The sequence below is a fragment of the Poecilia latipinna genome, unplaced genomic scaffold, assembly GCF_001443285.1.
Source record: "Poecilia latipinna isolate Pla-1442-1.1 unplaced genomic scaffold, P_latipinna-1.0 Scaffold3141, whole genome shotgun sequence".
NCBI classification, from domain to species: Eukaryota; Metazoa; Chordata; class Actinopteri; order Cyprinodontiformes; family Poeciliidae; genus Poecilia; species Poecilia latipinna.
The window spans coordinates 7,182-16,096 of NW_015115757.1; positions in this window are offsets into that span (position 1 = coordinate 7,182).

The window sequence follows — 8,915 nt, forward strand, 5'->3', positions numbered from 1 at the left end:
GCAGCGGCGGCAGGGACAGCAACATGGCTAGTTAGCAGTAGCTTCAGCTGCTTCACCTCCCTCTCTCTCCTCCTCCCACTCCTCCTCTAGGTCTCTCTACCCCCTCCCTCTCTTGTAACTCTACCCCTCGAGCCGCTGTGGTCTCCGGGGGAGCACGAGAGAGAGGGTGACGTGATGACCGTGAAGGAGAGCGGGGCGGACGGTTTGTGAAGCCGCCAGCTCCGCGGTCTGCTCCGTTATCTCCACAGATGGAGCTCGGACTGGTCCAAATTAACGCTCCATTTACCGGGCTGTCAACTGGTTTCCCAACACCGCCGTGCACGCGCATCATTCATTCGTGGCAGGATAAGGAGAGAGGATGGAGATCGATGCAAAGATAGACGAAGCACGAACCTGCCCTTTAACTCCTATAAAACAAACTTACACACTGTGTAAAATGTACATATTATTCGCCAAAGCAGTTCGCTCTACTTTTATTATGATAATGTAATGATCAATAATTTTCCAGGTGTTTTCTTTTGACTTTTCACTGTTTCAGTTAACTCTTTGCTCCAGACAGTAGCATAAAACGTGACTCTGCGTTATATGCGAGGCATAGGGGTGCTGAGCTTGAAGGGGCACCAGAAATGGAGGAAAAGTTATTTCTAGGTGGCATTTTATGTATTTTACAGCACCCAGAAAGTATGTAGTTGCTCCCCTAGCTCCAAACCGATAGGGTCTGTTCTGAGCTGTTTATTATCATTCAGCATAAAAAAGACTCCTAATCTCAAGGGATGAGCCAGTGTTGTTGTGTCTACACTGCAGTAGGTTTCTGTCCTATTTAAAGCATCAAATGGAAACAGTAACTGCTCCCCAGAATCTTGTGGGTACATAAATCTCTTTAACACCTTAGCAACAACAATTTCCTTACCAAGACTGAGTTAAATTTAATCAGGGTTAGGACAAACAGTTGTCTGTCTGGACTAGGAGTGGACTTTACATTAAAGCAAATGGAAAAGTTTGATATTATGCATTCAAGACATGGAATAGACTCATACAGATCTAACAACATAAAAAAAACAATACCTTTTCAGCACATTCATGGATGAGAAATTTAATATTATAAATATTTGTAAAAGTTGCCATCTCGGCCCACTGGGAAATGTCCCGGTGCTGCCAACAGCCAGTCCGCCCCTGGATGGATGGATGGTTGGCTTCTGTGTATTTAAATATTCGATCTGTTTTAACATCTTTAACTTAGCCGTTAATTACATGTAAATTATGAGAATTTTTGGAGCAAAACTTGTAATCCCCCAAACAATGTCCTACCTATTTCAGCAACTGAAACAAGTTTGTGTTTTCCACCAGGTAAACCAGTGTATGTCTTTAAGTTTTTATTATTTGATTGGTAATATCATATGTAACATGTGTTTAACTCTAAATCTGGGTTACTGTTGGCTAATGTTGTTATGAAAAGCATTATAGAAATATTGTTACATCCTAAAATATTTTTCCCTCAGTAATTTTTGCCAAAAGACATTTTGGCAAAAGAAAATCACCACCTCTTTCTTTCCAAAAGATGTTTTAGGCAACAAAACAATCACTTTTAGTAAAAAATGACCTTTGCTATTAACTTAGGGAGGTGATGATGTGACTTTCATTCCTTTATAAACCTGTTTTCATGCAGCTTAATGGAAAAAAAATACTAATTATGCAGACACGTTCACACTCATCTCTGCTAATAACCATAATTGTGTGTTTATTCACTTATGAAAGCATGAGCAGAATTATATCAGTGATTTATATCTCAGAATTTATGAAATTTCTCACTAATGTGTCATTATAAAGCTTTAGGAAAGAAACAAAACTTGCATGCAAATATCAGCTGTTTGTAATAATAATCATCATATTAGCACTTTAAGGCAGCTTAAGCTTTTAAAACTAAACAGTGACTAAAATATTTATTTCACAAAATACTTGCAGCAGTTTTCTCGCTCTGTTTTATTCCACCCAGCTGAGGCTGTTTTGATAAAATACAGTATAAATTAGATTAAATGTCAGTATCTGTTACAACTCAGCGTGTGTTTTCCACACATGATGCAGGGAGATAAAATACGCAGATCCAAGAAGACACAATGCTGTTTGAAGATGCGACGCTAATGAATCTGCAGAGACCACACACACAGAGCTGCACAGCGGCATTTGAAGTCTGGATCCTGTCCGGACTCGCCTCTGAGGAATTCAGCCTCCAGCTCCACTCAGCTGGGAAGTAAAGGGCCATTCTGCCAAAAACGACGCCTCTTAAAGGCAAGGTATGGAAGAAATGAAAATAAGGATGGAAGACGAAGTGAATCACAGCATTGTTTCTATTTTAGGTTCAAATTTCGTTATGCTGAAAAAAGAAAACAGGTGATCCAATTTAATTAAAACAAGTTAAAAGTAATGAAACTAAGTTTATTCAAGTAAATATATAAAAAATTTAATAAGTTGTCATGTTAAATAAACACTGCAAAAACAAATTATCTTACGAAGTATTTTTGGTCTCGTTTCTGCTGAACATTTGAGATAAGACAAAACTAACTTACAAGTAACTTTTAAGCAAAATATATGAACTTGTCAAAAATCCTTAATATTGATGAAAAAGAGCATGTTCCACTGGCAGATTATTTCACTTATAACATTGGAAAAATGTCTTGTTATAAGTGAAATAATCAGCCAATGGAACAAGCACTATTTGTTAATAATAAAATAAATAATTATAGTGATAATTAAGGTTATGTTAATTTTTAGTGAACTCATTAGATTTCCTGTGTTTCTGAAGGTCAAAATCCAGAAAATAGTTAAATATTTACAACAAAAGAGTTTGTTATACTTTAAAAAAAAAACTATTTTGAAGTGTGTTGTAGAGATAAAGCAAAGCTGAAGCCTGCATGAGTAATCAAACTAAAGATTAATTAATAATTAGACTCGCTGTCAGAGCTACTAACTAGATATTCAGCATATAAATTAATAAACATGAAAACCTGCTCACTGTATTAATCTGAAGAGAAATCCTGTTGATGCTCTGGTTCCTCAGAGAGGTATTCCAATCTTTAGTAAGCAGATTTAAGGTTTGATTGTGAAACACTGAATGTATAAAGTCGGTTTTAATACGTTTTCTGTAGAAAACTTATTTAGTTTAGAAGAAGAAAATGATCCGCTAACTCAAGTTTTGTTGATAAATAAAATTCGACATAATCAGCGTAACAAGTTCTCCATCATTCCAGATGATACTTCCCAAAGAATGGATGTGGTCCTAATCTAAACCCCTGTGGAACACCATAAGGAATTTGAATAAGCTTGGAAAACATGTTTTTGATTTACAGTAATTGGGATCTGTCCAATAAATAAAACTTAAACCAATGTGAGCATCTTTAGTTCAGATTTGTTAAAATCTTTGCATTAAGAGCTTGCCTTCATTGAGTCACTAATTAAGTTTTTACAGATAAAAGAGTAATTTTTTTCATTTCATATAACAAAATACTGGGGTTGTTTAAATCCTCCATCATGTAAATTATGATCTTCAGCTCATAATTAGCTAAAATAAGTTTCTTAAAGCAGAAAAAGTCACCATTGTGTCTGCAGTGGACTGGATCTGATGGTTTGACAGGAGGAAGAAACCAAAACCCCCACTGGATCAAAACAAACAAATAAAAACACCATATTGTTCGCAACGACAGCAGTGATTAACTGACAGCCTTCACTGTGACAAGCATCCATCTTTGCTCCCAGCAGAGTTTTCCAGAGATGGATGGGGGGAGAGAGAGCAGGAAAAGACCCAGTGAAGTGGAAGAATGGGTCTCTGCAGGCTACGAGACAAAAAGCAGAGAATGACCTCAATATGAATAGAAATACAGACAGAGACATGTGACTGTCTCACAGGGAATCCATGCGATTTTACTGCCCTTCAGAATAAGAGTGGAATTAATGGCAGGCAAATCCTCCCAGTCAGTAAAACACAGGTGGGTTCACCTTAAACTGGGACGTGTGTTCTTGTGACCGCATTAAATAAACTGGACTCTCTGGTTTAGTGATCTATTGGTTCCAAACTAACAAGCTCAGAGGGATTCTTTGAGTCAATAGGTAACAGAAGTCATACATGGCGTACCTCAAGGTTTGATCCTGGGGTCCCTTTTATTTAAGAGCTCCCGGCTAGCTCAAGTTATGAAAAGTAAAACGATTAGTAACCATATGATACTCAGCTCTACAGTACAATGTCACAGGGTGACTCCAAACCCGTCTAAACAGTGAACAGGAAGTGCCATAACTTTCTCTGGATGAACAGAAACTGAAGTCATTATTGTTCAACCAAAAGAGGAACGATCAAGAGTCAGCACAGCTTCAGTTGTTATTACAGCTGGAAACTAGAGATCAGGCCCAAAATCTGGGTGTAGTGATGAACTACTGGACCTTTAGAGTCACATAAAGACGGTTGCAAAGTCAGCCTTCTATCACCTGAAAACTGAGTTGTTTTAAGTCAACACTAAAAACCTACCTATTTGAAGTTGCCTTTGATTATTGGTAACTGGAAAGCTGATCATCATATCTGATGTTTATCTGCTGATGATAGCATTTGACTAACTGTAATGTGTATTGATTATTTCATACTGTATTATGTTTCTATGTTATAAAGATCTTTGAACTGCCTTGTTGCTGAAATATGCTATACAAATAAACTGACTTGATTTTAAATATCTGCTGGATTTTCCATTACCATGGTTAGCATGAAGCCTCTTTTCTGCACAGTAAAGTCTGTAAGAGTAACTCTGTCTCTTGATTTGGACCATCAGCTGGTGATGGATGACTTTTCTGGATGTTCTTGATGTTTAGCCTCAGGCCTTCTTCTTGACATTTCTCCAGATTCCCTGAGTGGATTAATAAGATTTGACAAAATAGGAGAATATCCAAATCCTTTTCCTTCTGTTTCTGAGCAGTCGCCAAAAAGCCAAATTAAGTATGGCTGATGAAATAAAACCTAAAATATTTATTAGTTTTTAGATTTTAGCTCCCTTAAATCTCTTGGTATTTTATTTTATTTTTTCTTAATAGTGCTGATTTTAAGCTTTGTATGTTTTATCCAAAATGCATTGAAACCTAATCAGGGTGTTTACTGGAGAAATTATTTTCTTTTGTTTGAGTCTTTTATGAGTTTGTTTAACTAAATAGAATAATTTATTTTTTCTGCAGTTTTGAACATGCTACTATTACAATTTGATTCAATTTATAATTATATAAATCTATTGTGTTGAAAATCTTTAAAGATTTCAAAGGTTTTCCATTATAAATGCATTTTGAGATTTATAATGGAAAGAAAATTTACTTTAACTTTACACAAAGAATAAAAATGGAACAGAATCACTTTTGCTGCTAATTTCTGACTTTCCCATAGTTTTAAGTAGTAACAGATACAGGGAGAAAATCAATAAAGAAAACAAAACATAGACAGTAACTAATAAAGCTGACATTTAAGGTGTAAAGATTTATAACATTTGTAAAGATTTGTTATTTTTGGTGAGGATTGAAGTCAGTAAAAACATAAAAATTTTGAAGAAAATCTGCTGAAATCTTTAAACAAGCTTTTTGTGTCGAAGAGAACCAGAAATCTCTTGCGTCCAGTTTCTCCATCTTCCCCCTGAACATTTTGACTCATTAGATGACATCCTTTTGTGTATGGTTACCATGGTTTCAGGTGTTATTCTCGTCCATGGCGAGGGAAACGGAAAGGACTCGGTGTCAGTGTCCTTCTGGTCTGTGGTGACACGACAGACGCTTCATGTCTCGGCAAATATCCACCCGCGGTTCTCATCTCCAAACTCCGCCACGTCCAACAAAATCCTGTTTAATGTCTGGGAAGATAATTACAGTGACTCATCCCAGCTTGATTTTCCCCTCGTCTTCATCAAACAACTAATGAGAGCAGAATGACAGAAAAATAATCCTCTTCTTTACACCTTCATCATATTATTTAGCATCTTAATTTCGTTCCTGACATGAATCTGAGGGAGTGTTTGTGATGCAGCTGCAGCCAAATTTCAGAGATTATTGCCAGCTGCTGTTGAAGCCTTAACACAAAGTCATGTGCAAACATTAGCATACATATAGTAGATGGATACACCTACACTGGAATCACAGCCTGCATATGTCAGCAGCTGCATTATGTGTCAACATAGAGAGCGCCCGGGGTTCGTAAGCATCCCACGCCGCTGATCTGTGACTCATCACATGTTTAAACTTTTGTCCTTTCTGAGGAGCCTCATTCACATAAAGCCAAACTTAACCTCAAACCGAACCAACGTCCACATCCAGTCTAATCCTTTTGTAATTTCAGTTTCATTTCATCTGAACACAAAACTTAAAACCAACCATAAGCAAACAATCTAAACTTTCTTTATCACAACCAGTTTAGATCTCATCTGAAAACCAGAACATTTCTTAGGAATGTTCTGCTGAGTCATTGGTTGCTATGGTGATTCAGGGCATTACTGGGGAAAAAGAGGGAGGGGCAGAACACACATCATTACCATGGTAACCGCTAACTGAAAGCACTAACCCTAAAAGCACTACACCAACACGGTATTTAGCAGAAGCTAATGCTAATATGCTAACTTCAATTCAAACTCTGCTCTTGAAAGACTGTAACCGTCAACAACCAATTAAAATTTTAGATTGTATTTAACGTATTCTATAATGGTCTTAGATGTTGTATTTATATTTATATTTTGTTCTCTACTATCTGAGTTTTATTTTAATATGAATATGAAGAGAGGAAATGGAATCACTTCAAAATAAGAGCATGAATATAAATGTTTAATAGTGTGTTGAAAATGTTCTGAAATGTGATTTTTGTCAACAATTACACCTTTAGTGACAATTTGAAGCAAACTTATGCTGAATGTAAACCTTAAATCCATTCATAAACAAGAAAACCTCAAAGTCACCATGATTTAACAACCAGGATCATAATTAACACAAACAAATCCATTCCTAAATCTAACCTAATAAAATGTTTAACAAAACTTTCCCTGAGTCTTATGTGGATCAAATTTTTGAGAAAGATTTTTTACATCACAGATTTAAGCAAGAGAACTACTGCTTGATTACACCTACATCTTAATTTAGACTTTAATAAATTATATTAAAAACATAGGCTTCACTTTCACTAGATCTGACCTGAAATATTGTCCCAAATTAATTTTAAACCAAACTTTAAACCTGATATAAACAAAAACTTCCATATATACACCTTCTCAAGGTAAGTGAAACTTTTCCTCCTCCAAACCTAAACCAGAGGTCTATGAAATGTTAAGATGTTCCTTTTTTTAGGGTTTTATTTCCCTCTGCAACGGGAACATGACTGTCCAAAGGAATTTATGTCTCTGCAACATGACTAATACAGGTGCACACTAACACCCACAGCATGAACAGCATCCCTAATTTGTCTCCTGCAGCTACAAACCCACTGTGGATGTGTGTTTGTGATGAATCATTTGTGAGCCGAGGATAATGTCCTAAATAAATAAATCTGCACACACAGAAAGCTGCAGCATCTCTCTGCAGCTGTATTTGATTTTCTTTCTGTTTACTGATCCGGTGCGCGACAGACGCTCTCATTGATGACATTTTCTATGACTACACCTGCTGCAGAGAGGTTAGAGGCTCTGATTGGCTGCGCTAAACAGTGGATTAATAAAGCAGAAAACTGCATTCAAACAGCTGCAGATTAAGGTCATATAATAAATGGTATCATTCTGGTGCTTAAACCAGAACCCCCCACTTAATCATTAAAACACGTTTGGTTCTTCATGCACAATGTGTGACAGCTTACGGTACAGCATTGGTGCCCAAAGTCAGTCCTGGAGGGCCGGCATCCTGCATGTTTTAGTTCTCTCCTTGGTTTAATGCACCTGAATGAAATGACGGCTCATTAGAGGCCTAAGGAGAACATTGACATGCTGAAATGGTTGTTACTACCACCAGGGAGAGAACTAAAACATGCAGGATGCCGGGCATCCAAGACCGACTTTGGGCACCACTGGGGTACAGAGAGAATCAGATAATAAAAAATTACAAATGATCAAATGTGTAAGGAGATGATGTTCTCAAAAAGCAGAGAAAGTTAATTGCTTCATCAACTCAAAGAGTGAGGCATATATTATTTAAATCCATTATCCACAGAATTATTTATTTCAGGGGATCCACAGAATTATTTATTTCAGGGGTGATTTTCTGTTAATTTTAATGATTTTGTCAAAATTCAGCTTCTTAGAAACAGAGAATATAACATTAGACAGATAAAAATGGTTTGATTTTATTCAAAAATGTTACATTATGGCTTACACAACTATGTGATCTATTCAAGCATGTGAATGAAAATGAAGTGGAAGGTAGAAAAAATGTTTTTCATCCACGAGAACAGCAGCCTGGTGAAGGAAATGACAGTAAAGAGTTTGAGGGAGTGAAATCTTGTATTTGGCAAGTGTTTTCTGTTGAAAGTGAAGGAAATACTTTGAATTTTGATTTCAGTGAAAACATTGTGGAGTGTTCTCTATTCTAGAATATGTTGCACTTTGTCCATCACCCAGCACAATGCAACACATTTTTGGCAACACTGGTATCCCGTACATTGTTGCTACAATGTACGGGATACCAACACTTTATCTGGTTTCAAAATATTGCTAAACATCTTTTAACAGATATGTTCAAAACTATGCCGCATGAGATTTTTTTTAATAGCACAATGTATTTGTAAAAACAAAACAAAAAAAACTGTTAAAAGAAGAACTGATGGTTATATTCTTTATCTAGGGTTTGTGTATGATTTCACATTCCAGCCAAAACAACTGGGAACTTATTAAGAAATAACTACAGTGCTTACATTAATCAAAAAAGCAAATAGC